The following is a 22244-nucleotide window of genomic DNA, read 5'->3' as shown; positions in this document are numbered from 1 at the left end:
TGACCGTTCTTATTGTGATGTACACATTTTAGTAAGACACTACGCAAAACTCAAAAAGTTTGCAACGAAAATTAGGGGTCGCTATGATTTTGTGTTTGGCGCGTATTGCACCATATGTTGCTGCGTATGAAATTTAGCTAACATGCTGAATTTTTGTTTAGACTTGGGAGGAGATCTCTATCTGCCTCTGATCTCGAGAAAATGGATCCCATGTAGCGCGCTCACTTCCGATGGCACGCCCGCGAGAATGAAATACTCACACCTCTCATATCTCCTAAACCGCTCGAGACATCGAAACGAAAGTTTGGTGAATGATAACACACATGGAGGAGAGTGATTTGCCAATTCTTAAACACACAGAACTTTCTTATCTATGGTGATGTATCATTGCTTATACTTCCCTTTTTATTTATTTCACTCCAGTGACTGTCATTTTTTAAGAGTTATCGACAGCTAGCGAAACAACAGCTTCCTAGTATGAAACTAAACATGAAATTTCTTCTTTTATGTTACTGCAAACCGACACTATGAGCGTTTTCGTAAGCTATTGCGGTCTGTGATTGCCAATTACATGTTTGATGAGGCACTCCGTTTCGGAATTCTGTCTCAATAGCTGCTGTGAGATTCGTTTGGCAAATTACACTGTGACAAAGGAAGTACAATTAAACTAGTCACCAAGAGAAATGTGGGCGTTACTCACAAACGGTGATGCTTCTTCGAATGAGACAAGGTTAATAAGTCACACAAAAATAGATTGCCAATTCTGTTGGAATTTTGGTGGAATCCCCGTAACCCATCGTATTTTTAACACTGAGCGACTGGAATGGAAACTTACCAAGGGATTCCTTCTCTTGATCTGAGCAGTATTAAAATAATGACGAGCGTTGCTTCAGGCGGAAAGATAGGCAAATGACAGATACTGGTTACTTACCTACGGCTTGCCAAACTGAAATGTGTGATCGCGAATAAAATAGTTGTTATTGAGAAAAATCAACAATTGATGTGTCGCACAACACAATGGTCAGTGTATTGTCAGCAGCGGAGGATACAGCGCGCGATAGGACTGCACAAGCTAGCCATGTGTGCCTTGTGAGTTGGAGTTGGAAAAACATTGTCATGAAAGTAGATCTGCCTTTGTCAGCAGCACATTTCAGCAAATTAAATATAACACTCTTTTAGGATATTCCTACTTTCGTAATAATACCGATCATTTTCTTAATTTGTGTAGCCTGTTGTATAATTAGTTTATTAATGCTGATGATGTGCATGCAACAATTGAAATGCTTTTTCTCGTCACGGCGAACCAATTAAATCATTGTTATTTGTGACTGCTTTTGGACTGTTTCTAGCTTGCAGTGGAAATATGTTGCTCACATGCATGTAGCACAGTGTGTCGTATTACATTATTACATACATATCAGAGCAATCACAGTGAGACTTCTGTACTTCAGATCTTGGACGCTTTTTACCAGGAGCACAAAGGGATCACACCTGTGGCGATTATCCCTTTCTAAATTTTTGTAACAGATCGTACAGATGCGCCAGCATACTAGGCAGCGAGAAGATAACCTTGTTTTAAAATTCAAATGGCTCTGAGCACTATGGGACTTAACATCTGTGGCATCAGTCCCCTAGAACTTAGAGCTACTTAAACCTAACTAACCTAAGGACATCACACACATCCATGCCCGAGGCAGGATTCGAACCTGCGACCGTAGCGGTCCCAAACTGAAGCGCCTAGAACCGCACGGCCACACCGGGCGGCTAACCTTGTTTTAGTTTCCTGCCTTGATTCTTAATCACATGATTTTATAATATTCCTTGCTTCCTTATTCACTACCCTCTGTCCCTCCTTGCGATCTGAAAACATTGCGGAGGCATATGATACAATTCCAGCAGCCAATGGCCTATCAGTTACTGAAGTATCCATTTTTCTTGACAGAAGAAAAACAAAACAATACAAAACTATACAGATATAAATAACAGAAAAGTATAATGTACTAACGAAGAAACCTGGAGCGCTTAAATGACGAAAAACGTTTCCGCTGGAGGAATATTACAGAAAGCCAGTTACGCCCAACGCCCATCCATTATAAGCTTCTCACGTTGACGATACGGAAGGCTACTTCTCGCGCTTCGAACTTTGAATTAGAGATGGGCAAAACTGTTGGATCAGAACTGTTCACTCCCTGAAATGAATTAGCTCTTTTTCATGACTCACCACTCATTTACAATAGAAAATAAATGGAAGGCACATTGTCCTTTAAACTTGGTTTATTCCAGTACTACACCTATATTTTGATCTTATTTGATCTTATTTTTAAGTAACACAGATAATGAGTAAGAATTTTGTATTGTTTACTGAAATTTCCACGATATGACAAAGTTTTTGATTATTGATTTGTTTTGCACTATCGTGGTTTTTTGGGTGATCGGAAAATGTTGTAACTTGAGATTTACATTAACAATATATTTGGCTATAATGTATTAAAATTTCATTAACCTCATACAAATTCATCGCAAGCCATATATTTTTAAAGTGAACGTTTCCTTCCGAAGACGCCTAAAATCGCAAAATCCGTACCAGAATAAGAAAAAAAAATATATAAATTTGATTGTAAAACGAAAGTGCTGCATATAGCCTTACGCAGAATAAAACAAGGAAAATATTGGTGTATCACATTTTGCGATACGTTTATCGGTTCGCTCGTAATTAAAGCGTAAATTCGAGTGTCCATAATAAAAATCCTATAGTAAGAGGAGTCATCAGGAACCTAATCTAATCAGTTTAAACAAATAAAAATAAAATTAAACCAAATGATGTATACATAACATAATAATGTAATATACATAGCGGTATTACTACGAAGAACAACATCCAGTAGGGACGAACTCCGATGCAGAGGCGCTGAGTCGAGCGGGTCGAGCCGCGAGCTGTATTACTGCGTGAGCTGATACCGCAGAGACCAGAGTGACACCTGAGTCGCTTTGCTCAACGCTCTGGCTAGAGTCGAGACGGTGGGGTGAGCGTTGAGCGGGCGAGTTCCGAGGGTGGGGGGAACGGTGAACTCACCCGCTCCGAAACAAATCGTCTGTTCTCTTGCGAGCAGGTTGTTGCAAGTAGTTCCTATGTTATCCGCTAGGTGGCTCTCTGTCCTGTTGCTCGCATCAACTGCCCAGAGGGCAGGACGTGCGACTGAAACGATCGCCGACAGAGTGCGATGCGAAGTTAAGCTGCGCCAGACACTGCGCGCGGCAGACGACGCACATGGACGGCACGGCATATGTGAAACACAAAATCCAATGGGGCACTACACAATGCAGGCAGTCAAGGTAGAAGCAGGGCAGAGGCCGGCGCTGGCTGTGTTGTGTGGCGTGCAGAGTGCTCTGACCAGCAAAGGCCCCGCTGATATGCTCCGTCTCTCTCTCTCTCTCTCTCTCTCTCTCTCTCTCTCTCTCTCTCTCTGCTGTGAGAAACGTTTGGAGCTACCGTTCTTTTTTTCTGAATCACTGATTGTTCACTCCTTTGAAAGATTCAACTCTATGAATTAGTTCAAGAGCGCATCCCCCATCTCTACTTTGAATGGCATGTCTATCAGCACTATAAGGTGATTGGCCTCCTGGCGGTCATACAACCACACATCTAGACCATGTATAAACGAAGGTTTCCGCGGCTAATATCACATTCAGTAAAATTGTCAGTATATAAAACTACCAACGTTTCGATTCCTGTTGCAAGCGACCCTCTTCAGGGTGTTTCTGTTTACACCTGAAGAGGTCGCTTCCAACAGGGACCGAAACGTCGGTAGTTTTATATATTGACAACGTGGTCACAAACCCAGAAAATTTTTATTGAATCTCGACCATGATTCACCTTGGTGCAGCTTCGTAGACGTCAGGTGACTTCTACCATTCGCATGACGCTGGTGTTACCCTGCGTTCCTATATAGGTTGAAGATTATGACGTCTCGACACTGCAATATGGACACAACGGCAGTAGCAGGTACACGGCTGCACCATCAGACTTGTGTAAGGAACTGGTTGCGGGAGGTTACCCCCTCCCCACCTGTGTTCCTGTTTTACTCCAACATTTTGATAAATATAAATTGCTCACAAACTATTTGAAAGCCACCGGCGTCCAGATTTAATTTAAAATTTGCCGAGATCTTCATTTACAAATGGCATCAGCCCGGTTCGTAATCGGCTGTGTAATTTTGTGTTCTAATGTACGTACAGACCCGTAGTAGTAATTCAGTTTTCATTTCTCTTTGTTGTGCATTTTATTTCACTGTCCTCGCACAACTGTACATACCGTTGAGTGTACTGTGTTTGCCATTTTGAGTTTTTCTCTTATTTTAAGTGTGTCTATATGTATGCTACACTTCTCAAATTGTTGTACGTAGTTTTCATAGTTTTTTTGGCTCAAATGGCTCTGAGCACTATGCGACTTAACTTCTGAGGTCAAACTCAGAACTAATTAAACCTAACTAACCTAAGGACATCACACACATCCATGCCCGAGGCAGGATTCGAACCTGCGACCGGAGTGGTCGCTCGGTTCCAGACTGTAGCGCCTAGAACCGCACGGCCACACAGGCCGGCCGTTGTTTTGTTCTTCAGCTATTGTTGTACATATTGTATGATGTGCGGTGTTTGCCCTTTGATGTTTTGTCTTTCACTATAAGAGCATCTGCAACTTTGTCATAATGTTACTGTATTGTGCTGTTTATATTTCTGCTGGAGTGTCAATATCATCATTGCCGCCGGTTCTCTGGAGTTTGTCTAACTCCGCCTCTACTTACTTTAAGAGTATGTTTGTATGCAAACTTTTTTAATTTTGCACTATTCTGCTTTTTTGCGATTAGGTTTCTTTGGCACATTATAACCGTTATTAGCTGTATGGCCCTTCAAATCCAAAGCCAAAATAAAAGAATAAATGAAAAATGCTAAACGGGCTCTGCTTTGGCAGGAAGTACGAGAGTATCGGTTCTCCTGTAATCCTTCAGACTGACATGCTACTGGCCTCTGTTCACACAAGTCACCACAAACTAATAGTAATAACCTGCAAAGTTGCTGAAGGGCATCGAGTGGCCAGTTAAGGTACTGTTATTTGGCGTCAGTACTGCAAATGGCTATAGGAGCCTACGCGAGATAGAGAGTGTGATATAGAGATATAGAGATCGTGTTGCCACACCAAAGTTCGCAAAGTGAATGGATACCACAGACATTAACGATGGCTCACTGCGGTCTGCAACGACGTATGTGTAGCGCTCCTGACGACCACGCCTTCCTTCTCCTCATTTCCTCGCCCTCACACTGGGGTCAACATAGGTTCGACGCAGCGAGATCTCTGCCCAGTTCGAGACCTCAGCGATAGCAATCAACAACATCGCGTAGCGGAGTGTTAGCGAAGTTTCAGAAGGACCTACTGCAGAATTATCGTTGTTCCTCCCTCCTTCTTACTTGCGGATAATTCGAGAGACTAAATTTTGCTGTGTATCGAATCTGCCAAGTAGTCATTGCCTGACTGTTACTGATAAGCTCGCTGCGTTCCATGACTCTATGCTTGGCAATTAATCACTAATGAGACAGTCCAGATTGTTTAATTTGTTATTACATTTAACGATTATTCAATGAATATATTCCACAAAAGAACAAAGGGGGGGGGGGGTCACAAGCATCCGAAGAACCCAGCTAATCCACAGCTTCTGCGGCACTATCAAACGCAATATGCTCCTACATGTGATCTTTACTTTCATTAATTTCTGGTTTCACATTACTATATAAAGAAGGCTCATTTCAGGATTACATTTACTGTGTACAAACAAGGGGTGGAATTACTATTCTACACGCGTAAGATTTTCGTCTATCACTTTTGTTGGGCCACACGGCCTCACTATCAGTTCTGCACAAAATCACATTCATTAAGTTACAAGAAAACGATGCTCGCTCCCTCCAGTCTAAATGGTCGCCTAGTTCAGTGACATGGCCAGGATGAGGAGGAATGTTACGTTGTTACGCCTCTCCTACGACTCTCTCATACCCATGCCTGGACTGAGTAACAACTACTATTTTAACATAATCTATCCAAAACGAATTTTGGGGTGCCTCCCTGATTTTGTCGGAACCACATAGGAAACTAGGACTCGATCTGATAGTAGGGGGTCGAGTGGTACGCAGACTGACACAAATACGCACAATTAATACACAAAAGTGAAATACATCCTATTAAATCCGTCACACGAACACTCGCAAAACCTACACTGAATTTCAAATAGAGAGATCGTATGCTATGATCAACAAACTATAACGTTTCACTAACATCTGGTCATTAAAAAGAAAAAGAAAGTTCTTGGATTTTATATTATAGTATCACAAGCAAAATCTAACTGAATTTAATTTACGAACAACCGGAACTGTGCGTGTATTGTGTCTAATCTATATGTAACTACGAAATAAATAACTGTAACTCTAATTTACATTTTTATGCAGTTTCCAGACATGTGTATTTACCTTCGTGGCCGACTCAGTTGTGAACTGGAAAGGAAATATGTATCTGGGCCAGGATGGGTGGCGGCGGTGTGTGAGGTTCTTGGGGTGAGCACGTGATCAACGCAGTCCAGTTAGTTTACATAACTGTAGTCATACCACGATATACACATTCACTCTATCGGCAACACTCCCTGACTCTGCGACTAACAAGTCTAGCGCGACACGGAACATCCGGCAATTGATGAACCGGTGACAGCACGAGGCCTGGCGGACAGAAAAGATACGATGTTATCCCACATGGCCATTTATACTCGCAGCCGACGAGTCACCCTTGCGAACACAGCGGAGACGGGACAGTGTGACGTAATATGAAAACTGAAAATAAAGAATACAGTTTTCAAACTTATCAAGTCATCTTTTATTTCTTTTTCCTTCATACTGGATCAAACACTAAATAATGTCGTAGTAATTTTATTTTACGTTAAATTCGCGGCACGTATTATTAATACAGAGTTTTTATAATTTTTTAATACAGAATTTTTTATTTAGGCCTGAGGAAGTTTACAAATTTATTGTGGGATCGCCTGTTGAAGAGTCCCCAGGTCTGGATGGACTTACCAAGGAATTTTACGTGCGCTTTTGGCCGCTGTTGGGTGCTACCTTTACGTCCCTTTTGATTGAAGAGTTACAGATGAGAGTAGTGCCGACCTCGTTCAAAGTGGAAAAAATTGTTTTAATCCCGAAACGACCTTTACCGGCCCCCACTGATAGCTTTCGCCCAATTACTTTGTAAAACTTTGAGTATAGAACTGTGGCGAGGTTAGTTAATTGTAGGACGTCTCCTCTGATGGAGACGATTGTTCAAAAACGTCCAAGCTGTGTAACTGGCCGTACCATTCTTACCCCTATAGTTGTGTGTCGTGACGTGGCTTCGGTCGCTGCTGTAATGTCCGGCCTTGTGCCCTTACTTCTCGTACGTATACACTATTAAAATGGTCCCTATACTTATATTTCTTTTAAAAAGATGAGAATGACTGAAATGAAAAAAAATGTTACTCCTCCATCAACTTTAAAAATTTTTAACTCAACACATTTTTGTGAATATATTACGTGGTTACAAAGAACCTTAGGTGAGGGTTTGAAACAATGTTTTTTTTCAAAACTCCACAATCAAATACTATGAAAAAACATTTTTAGCAAATAGGGTCTACTCACCGAATCCAGCATCCCAAGATATGTTACAAAACAAATTTTCGGTCCCCTGAAATTTTTTTGCGACCGGATTGAAATTTCACTGGTAGCTCCCCTCAAGAGACCCCAAAAAGGATTGTTTTCATATCTGTGGCCATTAACCGGAATGTAAGTTTTCTATGGTTTCACTTCAGGCGTAGGCTGGTATCGTTCCTTAATCAAATACAAGATTGATTTCTCCCTCCCTTTTTTGCCTCTCCACATGTCTATTATTGTGCTCTTGACAAGCCGAATAACCTCCACCTCTTACGTAGCAATCATTGCCGGATGAAATATCGTCAATGCTACTCAAAATTTATGCAGATTTCAGATAATTATCGTGTACATAAAGCTTTCTGTGACCCCACTACTGAGTCACTTACCATAACGTCGGTCATTCAGAAATTCCGAGAAAGAACAACTTGAGAAATTGCGTTAGTGAACTTAGGCAGAGTTATTCACTCTCCGTTTTTCCAACTTCTTAAAAGCTTTAGAATGAAGTGGGCAGAGGGGCGCTGTGGACAAGCGGTTCTAGGCGCTTCAATCCGGAACCGCGCTGCTGCTACGGTCGCAGGTTCGAATCCTGCCTCGAGCATGGATGTGTGTGAGGACCTTAGGTTAGTTAGGTTTATGTAGTTCTAAGTCTAGGGGACTTTTGACCTCAGATGTTAACTCCCATTGTGCTTAGAGGCACTTGAACCATTTGAAGTGGGCAGAGGTATACCTTCAACACTGCTATGTGACGAGGGAAACATTCCACCAGCGCTAGCAGACTATCGATCACAATGGCTAGTAAAACGTATATGAGGGCGTGGTAAAAAGTTATGCTTCTTAGTTTTTTATGTGAAAACTCTTAAAACATTTTAAATGAAACAGGATTTATTAACGTTCTACGTGTTTATTCTTCATGTCTACATATTAATTTCTCAACATAGTCAAGAACATATTTCTCCCAACGAGAAATGTGGCGAAAAACACATTTCTCCGAACGAGATGCCAGATTATTGGTACAGTCAGTGTGGAATGTTTGACTGTTGACGAAACCACAACCTTACCTCTGTAAGCACCGCTTCATCACTATGGATTTAGAGTCCTCGAACGAGTTCTGTTAGTTCTGGAAGAAAATGAAAATCGGATGGGACCAAGACGGGACTGTGTGGGGGATGATCGATGACACTGAACCCAAGGCGTCGGGTTGTTGCAGATGTCGCAGCGCTCGTGACTGGCCTTGTATTGTCATGGTGAAAGAGATGCTGCTCCACGAGTGTGGACGAACTGTTCGAATTCCAAACTCGATTAGAACAAACAGTCTGTCACGCACCCAAGCACCTTACACACCGCCTCGTTGCGCGCTACAATTTGTAGAAATGAAGAACAAAAAAGCTTTAAGAGATTTTACAAAAATGGTTCAAATGGCTCTGAGCACTATGGAACTTAACATCTATTGTCATCAGTCCCCTAGACTTAGAACTACTTAAACCTAACTACCCTAAGGACATCACGAGGCAGAGAAAATCCCCGACCCCGCCGGGAATCGAACCCGGGAACCCCGGCCGCGGGAAGCGAGAACGCTACCGCACGACCACGAGCTGCGGACGAGATTTTACACAAAAAATTCGGAGGAATTACTTTTCAGCACGATCTCGTATATTATGAACGTTACTTTTGAAAATGTTCTTAGTGTGTGTTCTTATCCTGTTCCATATTTCATAAATACAAAGATACAGTAAAATAAACAAACAAGTAAACAAGTATGTGAATGCATGGGGTCTGCTCTTTCGCACACCACGCGGAACCTGCGATTCATTGTATATAAATTGAAGGGCCGCCACGGTGGCCGAGTCGTTCTAGGTGCTTAAGTCCGGAAACTCGCGACTGCTGCGGTCGCAGGTTCGAATCCTGCCTCGGGCATGGATGTGTGTGATGTCCTTAGGTTAGTTAGGTTTGATTAGTTTTAAGTTCTAGGGGACTGATGACCTCAGATGTTAAGTCCCATAGTGCTCAGAGCCATTTGAACCATTTTTAAATTGAGGGTGGAGGTGGGGGAGAAAGGAAAGGAAAGAGATTACTGATGTCAACAGCGTCGCCTGTGTAAAGTATCCTCTTAAGTGTTGTTCTGTATGCTAAGTGAGTCGTAGCGCCTCTGCTCCGTCTTACTGTCTGTGTTCGTGTAATTGCAGCGGCGTCGGCCGTTCCTCTGTAGCTACCATGGTTTCCTCGTGTATTCCAGGACAAGGTACTGTCAGCTTTGCTTTCGATAAAACACCGCGATACGTGTAGCCTGGGTCTTTAGTATTCCACGATTCGCTTGTCGATACAGTACATGAGAACTCTGAACCGCCCATTTTGACGCAGAGGAAAACGTTTTTTACCTGAATCTTATGTATCCCACTCACGTCGAAAGATCACTGCCGCGACATGGTTCTCAAGTCCCGTTCAAGCATCACGATAATTCCGTTAGTATGCTTAAGTTGACTATACCGATGTTCGAGTGTTCACCCTTCCGCCGGAGGTAGATGACGGCTTCCTAAAGGACAGTGACTCTTTACGGTAACGTGTAAAACGTCCGTCGTGAACGTTGGTCTAGTCAACACGGAACACAGTGTTATAATGGAATTCGTTCCGCGGAAATGCATATCAAACGCAATATTCCATCACATTTACAAGTGTGTGGTTACCGCATTGGCGTCACCTATAGTGGTAAAGAGAGAACCTCCTTCCTGTGTGATGCAAGTGGACTAGTTAGATCTAATTGCCCGCGGAGGGCTTTTGTATTAAAGCCGTCATAAGTTCAGCGTCTGAAATTGACGGTTGCTGATCTTGTTGCTGCCACTCCCGACGTGGGACCTACTACTGCTTCGGATCATAATGAGCAAATAGTCAGTTCTGATAATCGTGTAAATGAATTTTGGCCTTCACCTCCGCGACATGGTCAGAATCGTATTGCCCACAGGACGGAAGCTGCAACAGTGACAAACGACCGAGCTCGCACTCACGATGTTGAGACTGAGGATTTGGCTGTACCTTCTTCGGCCCCAACCTCGTGCGCATCGCTTGTGTCCACTGCTCTTCTCGATTCTCCGATACCTCCCGTCCGTGGTACGGTGAGTGGCGAAGCAATCTCCAGCATCCCTCCTGCTCGCGAAGTGGCTGCTTCTGAGCTGCCTGTATGTGGAGAGGGAGCGTGTCGTTCCCTTCGTCTTTGTGTCCCCCGTTACATTCTGAGATGTGGGAATGTCCGCCTGCTCCTTCGTCTTCAGCCGCCGACGGTTTCCAGAATTTTCCGCCGACAGAAACTCTCCAGGAGAATACAATTAGCGACAAAGCATCACCTGTCGTATTGGTGCTCCCGCCTTAGTGACTGGACCCGCAGTACATGTCCCTTGTTCTGAGCGATAGGAATCAGTGGCTATGACCCCTACCATACCTCCTTCAGCAGAGGCCACCATGCCACGTGGCTGACCCGACCGTGTGGCGGCACGTAAGAAAGCTAAGAAAAAAGGTTCCGATGACGGGAGTTCTGGTCCCTCCATGACTGATTCGTCTGTGGACCCCGAAATGGACCTTGACTCTCAGCTGTGTACGTAACTGTGCTCGGTACGTTCCGTACATCCCTGCATAGCTGTGGTCAATGGGCCAAGCCTGCACGTTCCTTTCCTTAAGTGTTAATCGTGTGTAATCAGAATTACGACTGGTTTCACAGCGTCTGTAGAATTATGATTCATGTGCGGACGTTGTGTTCTTACAACGGACGTTATCTAGGCATTAATCCTTACCTGTCTCTCGTATAATCCTTAATACACCACCTGACTATCCTACGGGAACCGGCTTATTCTTTGGCAAAGGCATTCCTGTTGCTGAGGTGGAAATGTTGGATTCTGGTAGGAGCATAGATTGTCAACTTTTTAGTCTTACCTCGATTCTTTTATATTCCCCGTCTGGCACTGGTCGCTCAGTGGATCGTTCGCGCTTTTATCAACAGGAAATTGTTTATCTGTAGTGTAAGAGTCCTCTGGGTATTGTGTTGGATAGTGTTTCTAACTGTGTGATGTGTCCTGCAGACGAATCTCCAAATTTTAATCTCTCCCGTGAATTACATGAATTGGTCTGCTCGTTGCACCTGAAAGACATCTGGATAAGTAAATACCCAACGTTAGTTAAATTTACCCAATATTTTCATCATTTCGCGGCCCCTGCAGCAACTGTATAAATATTAATTTTAATTTTAAAAATCAACATCCTCAGTTGCACAGATTACCTTTTTTAGACCTAGTCATAATAATGACGATGTTGGCATTATATTATCCTTCCCACTCCTAAGTTCTTTAAGGAGATTAAACTTCGTGCTTAAGCACAAAATTTTCCTAGACAGGCCACACGTTGTAAGCACGTGATGCCTTTCTCATATCATGACCAACGAAAACTTCATAAATGTTAAGACAGTCGATCTAAGTGCGTTCTGCACAGGATAACATATACGCCCTTTCCCTCAGCTGTACCTTTCTTTTATTTCACTTTACTAGTGAATTCAAGGTCAGGAGTTAGGTTCGCATCTTGTCCCAACAAGTAACTGTCATACAGTTTAATCGCAGGCGCAAGGTATGTGTCCGCCTAGGCGGGCCTCATGACGGTAAGGTCAGTTCCAGTACAGCACTCGTGGCTGCCGCATCGCGGTCGCGAAGTGGGGCCGAGGTAGTTTCAGATAAGTTTTTACAGTCTGACGAAAATTTATGGATTTGTAGTCTTAGCTTGACGATGTCCACTATGGACAAACGGTAGTTACTTTTATTCTAAAGAAGGTTGGGTTATCCCGACTGAAACCTAAGTAAATCTAGGTAATCTGTGCAACTGAGGCTGTTGAGTTTTAAAATTAAAATTAAATTTACCCACCTTACTGCGACCTACAGTAGCAGATTAGATAGGTTTTACTTATCAGACTGCCTGCGCGATAGTATTCTTAATGTCTTAATGTTGAAATCATCCCATCTTCCTTTACGGATCATTAAGCTGTGACTACAACTCAATCTTGAATGGCAACGGCCAAATTGTTTCGCAGTCAGTGGATGTTAAACGTCGCTCACCTAGCTGACCCCTCTCTTGATGAAGCGATGCGCGCCGTGTGGGAGTGTACTGTATTGTCCACTGGGAAGTACTCTTCCATCATTGACTGGTGGACACAGCTGGCAAAACCGAGCCTCGGGCAAGCTTTTTTGTTCTGTCAAGGGCGAGACTTTCGGAGAATTTACGGATATTACTATTCCGTTCAAATGGTTCAAATGGCTCTAAGCACTATGGGACTTAACATGTGAGGTCATCAGTCCCCTAGACTTAGGGCTCTTCAAACCTAACTAACCTAAGGACATCACACACATCCATGCCCGAGGCAGGATTCGAACCTGCGACCGTAGCAGCAGCGCGATTCCGGACTGAAGCGCCTAGAACCGCTCGGCCACAACGGCCGGCTACTATTCCGTCCTGGGTGAATTTATGATGCTGCGGATAGCGCCCCTTTGCGAATTGCGGATGTTAGGCGTGCAAAGGCAAACTGTTAACCTTGAAAAGGTAACAAATGGAAGGATTGAAGATGCGATCCAAGCACGTTCATTGGTGACGAACTGACTTCCTTATATCATTTGTGTTCTGGCGTAACCTCAAGCGCCGGAACGAAGACGAGGAACGCAAGATCAGAGAAGGCGGTGAAACAACATCGGCCTAAGGTGCACTGATTAGGACCGCGCCATGACAGGAGCGACACCTGCAAGAAGTGAATATAAGCGCCGCTCCTGCCAGACTCGGCCAGACATTAGCGGACAGTATTCGCAGAGTATTAGTACGGCCTAGCGGAGAGTGCTACGAGAACAGTTAGTAGTGATCCACAAACTGTGTGACTGACTTGCCTGAACACTGCGTATATCACGGGACTCTGATTTATATTGCCTGTCGCCCATTGCTTCCGACACTTGTTCTAAATCCAAAGTTAAGTGTTGTCAATCTGCTTTATTGGAATAAAACTGCTAATGTTATTTGCTTGTATTGTAGTGTAGCATTCCAAGAACGCAGCATCCCTGAGGCATCCTACACGTGACGAGTGGGCCGGACCCCACAATTTGTTTCGGCAGCAGACCCGTCGTCGGCGCTCCTGTATCCATTCTCTCACGACAGATAATGGACGTACCGTAATAGCGCAAGCTGATACACTGCGTGTCCTACACCAATACTATGTAGACATCTGCGACGTGGATGACTCCACTGATACCTTGTACGACTCACTAGTCAGCACCTTAGATACGACAATTACACCAGAACATAATGAAACGCTCTTAGCTGCCTTTCAGACTGAGGAAGCTCAAAAAATTTATTGTAGGATCGCCTTCTCAAAAGTCCCCAGATCTGGACGGACTTACCAAGGAATTTTACGTGCGCTTTTGGCCGCTGTTGGGTGCCATCTTTGCGTCCCTTTTGAGTGAAGACTTACAGATGAGATTAGTGCCGACCTCGTTCAAAGTGGGAAAAATTGTTTTAATACCAAAACGCCCTTTACCGGCTGCTCCTGATAGGTTTCGCCCGATTACTTTGTTAAACTTTGATTATAAGACTGTGGCGAGGTAAGTTAATAGTGGGACGTCTGCTCTGATGGAGACGATTGTTGAAAAACATCAAAGCTGCGTAACTGGTCGTACCATTCTTACCCCTATAGTCGAATGTCGTGACGTGGTTTCGATCGCTGCTGTAATGTCAGTCCCTTGTCCCCGTACTTTTATAGACATTTTGCATTTGACCGAGCAATCACGACTTTTTGCTTAGGTTTCTGGAGACATGTGGCTTTACTGTTTACACATAGCGAGGGCTATCAAATTTGCTTACGGGTATTTCAGCTCCTGTGGTTGTTAATTATCAACCTAGGCCACCAATAAATATCCGTCGGGGAGTGCCTCAAGGAAGGCCGCTGTCAATGACTTCGTTTATGTTGACTCTGGAGCCCCTCCGCCGGGTGCTGGCAACCCAGCTGAATGGTTGGACGCTTTGTGATGGCTCTACTCCGCAACCCTGCGAGATACCACGACTGAAGGCTGTAATCTATGGTTATTGTCGGAGTTCAGGTGCACTTCTTAATGAAGGTAAATGCAGGCTTCTTACTTTGCAAGGTTTCCGTGACGCGGTTGTTCCACGGGCCACTGCAGTGGATCGGCATACGTCTCTTGGTATCGTTATTGACTGCTGTCCACCCAAAATGACGACGTTCAACTGGAAGTCTGTTACGGACAAAATTCAGCGAGCGATACTAGAACATGAAAGGCGTTCTCTTACTCTGCTCGAGAAAGCCCAAATACTAGATACATATATCCTACATAAAGTTTTTTACGTGGCCCACGTTTATCCCCTTCTATCTATGGCGGCGAAGAAACTTCTACAGTTGTCTGGTCATTTCTTATGGAAACGACGTATCTTTCGCTTATGGTATGAGGTGGTCACGAAGCCTAGTCCCTTTGAGGGTTGGGACTAGATTATATACGAAGGAAGACGCAGATGCTATAAGTGCAATGTTCTGTTTTGACGATGACTCCAGAAAAACATTCACGTCTTATTTATTTGTGTCCGTCCTGCTAGTCTTGAACCCCCAACAGATGTTGGTTGTATAAATTATATGTTAAAACAAATTCGCGACTTCTATCTTGCGGTGCGCCATTTATCGGCTGACATTTTATGGAGACCCGTCCTCACTACGAAATTCCAAAAGATTCGTTGGGAAGGAGTCCCTTGTCCGAATTTCGTTGAAAGTGAATCGCTGCATACAACCTGGACGACAGTTAATATCAGTCTTTCGATTTCGCCGATGCGCGTAGCGTCCTCGCGGTATAATGTATTAAATAACGTGATTCTAATGAAGGAGCGACTTTTCCGTACTGAGTTTAGCGACACGGATTTATGTAGTCGTTGTACGACTACAGATAAGATACGACGCCGTTTTACTTGTGGAGGTCGCATGGCAAACTGATCTTTGATTAGGACAGAGTTGGCCTTCCGTACTTGATCATCTGAGACTGTATACACTACTGACATCATATTGCGCCCAGATTATTCCTTCTTTCCACGGCCGAAAACGCATACCGTTATGTGGTTGCTGGGACACTTCGTTCATTATGTAGTAGAAGGCAGCAGGCAGTACGTGATCACTGCCTATTGAACACGCCTGCGAATGCCTCGATATCGACATCTCTTCGCCAACATGTCTAATCTTGTTTTTCGCCGGCCAGGTGTTGGTTAATTTCATTTTCCTGTTGATAGATGTTTTCTTTGATATGTATGTACCCATCTGTTTTGCTTCGGCTGGTTCTCTTCTAGTTTCCTGCTCGTTTTGTTTCGTGTTTTACTTCCATATCGCTCCAGTTCTAGTCTATAATGTATATAAATGAAGTATATATGCACACAAGCGTATATAACCCTTGCAATTGGAATTTGTTTCTAGACGGAAGGCTTAGTTTGCGATTCAGAATACAATTTGATTTCGTTGTCCTCCTGCTTTTAAATTCTATACATAAACTAAAAAAATAAATTTAAGAAATACAATATAAATAAAAATTATTGATGCATAGCATGAGGACTGGGTGGTGGTTTGTCGGGTACGTTCTCGATTCTTTTTCCTTTCTCTTTTTATTTATATTTCTACTAGCTTAATTAATTTTTCTCTCATTTGCAGCTTATATTTCATGATGATTTGACTATGGTCTACTGAAGTTAAAAAATTACGTAATAACAACCAAGTAATTAATGAATCTTTTAGTCCGCAGAAGAGTAGGTTTGACTTGAATCATATTGCCTCATTAAAACTGTTTACGAGGTTGTGAAACTCTAGATTCTGAGTATCGTCCGTAAAATCTCTGTTCACATCCGATATGGGACACAAATTTCCGTGTTAGTATTGAAGTAGGTGTGAGTTACAAAAATTCGAGAATTTCAAAGGTGTCAGTAAAGAGAAACGCCGATTTGCTCCTAGCACATACTGGTTTATTTAAATTAATGTGGACGTTCCATCTGTTAACTCATTCTACTTGTGTAATTGATGGCATGTACAGAAACCAGTCATCTGGCGGTTTCTCTATGATCAGCTGATAAGTTCTGCTCACTTTACAGCGGAAACTTATACGCGCTGTTGCTTTGTTTCCCTAGGCACCGAGCAGAATCATATTTTGTGAACTACTTTTAAGAGCAGTACGCCAACTGTGAATCACCTTCGCTATATTAGTACAACTAATTAAGACATGACGGTTATGAGTGAAGTGTTGCGATTCATAATAAAAAGTTTTATATTGTACACAGAAAACCGTAGAACAATATCAATCATTCGAGAAATATTTATGTGTTATTATTGTTTCACTCCTGATCAAGTTGGTCACAGAATGAATTATATGATTTTACTATAATTATTTTCATCAAGAAAACACATAGTCCTCCAAAAACATCCATTACAGATTAAAATATGGAACAATGAATGATATCGCAGAATTTATGCAGTAATTTGGAACAGCTTAATCATATTCAAAATATTTCCTACGAGTCAGGCGCAAAACTACAAATAAAACAAAGTGCATTGTTTTCCAGTTTTTTCTCCGTAGTGGCCGGAACAGCGTCAGACGTAGACATCAGAAGCATTTTAAAAGCAGTTTTTGAAGAACAGCTTTCTCAGTTCCTTTATTCCATAAATGTAATCTCTTGGACTGTTGTTTCTTGTAGGACATTGTGTGATTGTACTTTCAACACGTAGTTGCAGTCTACTGTGCTGACGCTACTTTCTGCAGGAAACCTTAACGTTTTATGAAAACAAAGAAAGGAGCATTTGCTTCTTGTAAGTTTAACAGCCGACTCTGAGTAACATCTCCGCCGATGAATTCTGTAAAAATAAAGTGAGTGATGAAGGTCCTCTTGTCTCTCAGTCTTATTTCTTTTTGCCTCTTTTCGTGAGAATAAATGGTGTTTCGGTTGGGTGTGCCGTAATGGGTTTCGGCGGTAGGTGAATGTGAAAGCACGATTATACGAACAATAGAATCTGAAAGTCAGAGAAAGCTCGGCCTCCATTGTGTGATGCGATGGAGATCGTGTCTCTAACGTCTTTCATACATAAACTCCAGCATTTCTGAGGAGTGTCTGCAGGTGTACGTGAATGACGTTCGTAAGAAGCTGAGTTGGAGAACACGCGACCTATTCTGGCCTAACTGAGAATTACAGAGCTAGGTGGCGCAGTTGATAGCAGACTGGACTCGCATTCGGCAGGACGACAGTTCAGTTCCCTCTCTGACCATCCACATTTTGGGTTCTCGTGATTTCCCGAAATCACTCCCGGCAAGTGCCGAAATGATTCCTTTGAAAGGACACGGCCGACCTCCTTTCCCATCCCTAACCAGCTCGAGTATGTGCTCCATCTCTAATGACCTCGTTGGCAACCGGATGCTTCATTTAAAAGCTTCCTTCCTCCCGTTGAATGAGAACTCGAAAATAAAAGCAGAAGTTGGTTTTTAGAATTTTTAAGCGTTAGCTACCAAGTCATTAATCCCATTGCAACGAATATTTAGATCGGTGGTAACATATAGTCTCACAGTAGACGCGGATTCGACCCCAATAAACTACACATCGGTCTACAGTAAAGGAAACTTCCCGTCTTAAAGATGTGCCGGGATTAACAAACATGGTGGATTTTAGCAAGAAATGTCTGCGATCACTTTCCCTAACACAGCTGGTGACAGTTTGCTTACGTCACGTCTTCTAAAGATGTCCCTTAGCCTTTGCCCCACTCGGATTCTTTTTCCGGTGGTAGCGAGTCTAACACTTGCGTCATAAATAGTGCATAACAATGTGATAAGAGCGTAGGTTTCAATGCTGAGGATAATAAGAATCGTCAAATGTTAGGATCCCAACTAATTTTGTTTTGATTTGATTAATCGCAAAATTTGTGAAACGATTTCTAGAACCAGTCATCAACATTCATAACAACATTCCGAGTCATTAACCATTAGTTCTCGAGAACCGCAAAAGTCACAAAAATGCTTCACACGATCATAGAATCAACATGAGGTAGCACAAATAAATTTTTCGAGGCAACGACAAAGAAACTAATTCTGTCTTCATGCGGAGTTCCACTTCACAAACTAGTTACCGTTTTGTCACCTCGAAAAGCGACCTGTGTAATACCTAAACAACTAGCTCCCAATATCATGCCCTTTTATTTTTTCTCGTTATTAAATTATACGAATGTTTTCTTTTCCTTATTAGTAATAAGAAATTTGTACATTGCCGCAGAAAACAGCGAACATAGGCTTTTAAAATTATCTTTGCAGCAGAAGAGCAATGTCCGGAGAATATTCAATTTTTTCAACAACTATTGTTTCAATCTCGCTTCAGAGTACTTATGTTCAAGATCTCACGTAAAAAGTACGAGTAATTTTTAATAGTGTGTCAATAATGTGTGTAGTAAATGCTATATTCGATCTTAAGCAAGACCTTTGCCTGCAATCATAAGAAGAGGTAGTAATTTCTTCCATTCTGCAAGATATATATACTAATCATCAAGATTTAGTGGATGGACTGTATGATCAGAACCACAGAAAATTAAAGATAATTTAATGATATCAGTGCAACCTAATAGTAAATTCTATTAAATATACACTCCTGGAAATTGAAATAAGAACACCGTGAATTCGTTGTCCCAGGAAGGGGAAACTTTATTGACACATTCCTGGGGTCAGATACATCACATGATCACACTGACAGAACCACAGGCACTTAGACACAGGCAACAGAGCATGCACAATGTCGGCACTAGTACAGTGTATATCCACCTTTCGCAGCAATGCAGGCTGCTATTCTCCCATGGAGACGATCGTAGAGATGCTGGATGTAGTCCTGTGGAACGGCTTGCCATGCCATTTCCACCTGGCGCCTCAGTTGGACCAGCGTTCGTGCTGGACGTGCAGACCGCGTGAGACGACGCTTCATCCAGTCCCAAACATGCTCATTGGGGGACAGATCCGGAGATCTTGCTGGGCAGGGTAGTTGACTTACACCTTCTAGAGCACGTTGGGTGGCACGGGATACATGCGGACGTGCGTTGTCCTGTTGGAACAGCAAGTTCCCTTGCCGGTCTAGGAATGGTAGAACGATGGGTTCGATGACGGTTTGGATGTACCGTGCACTATTCAGTGTCCCCTCGACGATCACCAGTTGTGTACGGCCAGTGTAGGAGATCGCTCCCCACACCATGATGCCGGGTGTTGGCCCTGTGTGCCTCGGTCGTATGCAGTCCTGATTGTGGCGCTCACCTGCACGGCGCCAAACACGCATACGACCATCATTGGCACCAAGGCAGAAGCGACTCTCATCGCTGAAGACGACACGTCTCCATTCGTCCCTCCATTCACGCCTGTCGCGACACCACTGGAGGCGGGCTGCACGATGTTGGGGCGTGAGCGGAAGACGGCCTAACGGTGTGCGGGACCGTAGCCCAGCTTCATGGAGACGGTTGCGAATGGTCCTCGCCGATACCCCAGGAGCAACAGTGTCCCTAATTTGCTGGGAAGTGGCGGTGCGGTCCCCTACGGCACTGCGTAGGATCCTACGGTCTTGGCGTGCATCCGTGCGTCGCTGCGGTCCGGTCCCAGATCGACGGGCACGTGCACCTTCCGCCGACCACTGGCGACAACATCGATGTACTGTGGAGACCTCACGCCCCACGTGTTGAGCAATTCGGCGGTACGTCCACCCGGCCTCCCGCATGCCCACTATACGCCCTCGCTCAAAGTCCGTCAACTGCACATACGGTTCACGTCCACGCTGTCGCGGCATGCTACCCGTGTTAAAGACTGCGATGGAGCTCCGTATGCCACGGCAAACTGGCTGACACTGACGGCGGCGGTGCACAAATGCTGCGCAGCTAGCGCCATTCGACGGCCAACACCGCGGTTCCTGGTGTGTCCGCTGTGCCGTGTGTGTGATCATTGCTTGTACAGCCCTCTCGCAGTGTCCGGAGCAAGTATGGTGGGTCTGACACACCGGCGTCAATGTGGTCTTTTTTCCATTTCCAGGAGTGTATATTTGTAATAATCGAACAATTGACTTTTTGTTAAGCACCGAGTTTGCTACAAAATCAGACATTCTAAAAATCTCCATGGACAGATCAAGAAAAATTATCATGTGTACATTTTTCTGACTTCAGTGGTTTGTACGTTGCACTGTATTTTTCTTACTCTACGAGGAAGACTGTTAATGGTACCAATTTAGTTTCAACAGGAATCCATGCTTCAATTCCAGTACTGCTAATTGTAATTATCTCTCATTACGTAATTTTCATACCGATTCATGCTCTTTGTGTTAGTTGTTGGTGTGCCTCCCAGCACGGTTATTCCAAACAGATTAACACAGACCGTACACTGCCTTGAATTAACACTCACATTGCACAAGTACGCAATCCGAGGCAATTTCTCAACAAACTCTTCCGTCTTTACACAAGATCAGATTTCATACACAGATTCACGAATTACCTCCTCGGAAACTCTGGTCGTGAGGTGTCTTAGCAGTCTGGCGCCTGCCAGCTCAGGACGTACCTATATTTAGTCCATGTTTTCCAACAATAAACTAAAATTTGTGATTAGCATTTCCTGATGAATTGAGTGGTACTGAAATTATTATTAACAAGTTCTCAGTTGAAGTAACGTCATTAGCACGGTTTGAACTCTATACTCATATTTAGACAGTAAATGTGAATAACAAGAAATTCGCTACTTGGCGCCCGGCGTTGTAGGTGAATCGTCACTGTCTGTCTCTGTTCTAACAAGAAAGAGTTCTTGCTCGTCCAAATGTTCTCACGCTATGTGACCGACCATCTGGCGCATCCTTCGATGAGTTTGCCTTTGATCCTACCAAACCGCTAGTCTCCTGTAACAGAATCTTCCTGTGCAGTGCATTGAAACATAACAATAAAATGTAATAAAACGTGGGCAGTGATGTGACATAAACGCCACATCTCCCCCAACATGAATTTTTTTAAAGGTTAAAATTTTGATTTCAGGCGACTTTCAGCGGCACCGATTTACTTCAACAAATGCAAGGTAGACACTGTGCTATCTTACAATATGGTTATTCACAACCGGTTTCGATCATTGATCATCACAGTGGAAAAATATTGTGACAACTGGACATGCCATAGTTGCTATTTAACCAGAAAAGATGCCGTAGCTGAATTGCAAGCGTCAGAAGAAGATACATCACGCCATAATACCGGCTTAAGCAAGCAGATACTTGTAAGTCAGAAATGGCATCTTTTCTGCTTAAATAGCGATTATGATGTTTGAAGATGGTCAGTGATCGAAACCGGTTGTGAATAAATATACTGTAAGGCAGCACAGTGCTTGTCTTGTCTTGCCTCCAAGTCTTTAAGGTTACTTGGTTTTGAGAAAATTCGAAAATTTAAAAACTAAGAAATAACTCCAACCCTACTGGGATCGTAACTGCACTGCGACATCAGATTTCCTTAC

This window comes from Schistocerca serialis, chromosome 8, assembly GCF_023864345.2.
Source record: "Schistocerca serialis cubense isolate TAMUIC-IGC-003099 chromosome 8, iqSchSeri2.2, whole genome shotgun sequence".
NCBI lineage: Eukaryota > Metazoa > Arthropoda > Insecta > Orthoptera > Acrididae > Schistocerca > Schistocerca serialis.
The sequence above is the reverse complement of the archived record's forward strand: the minus strand, read 5'-3'. Positions refer to the sequence as shown.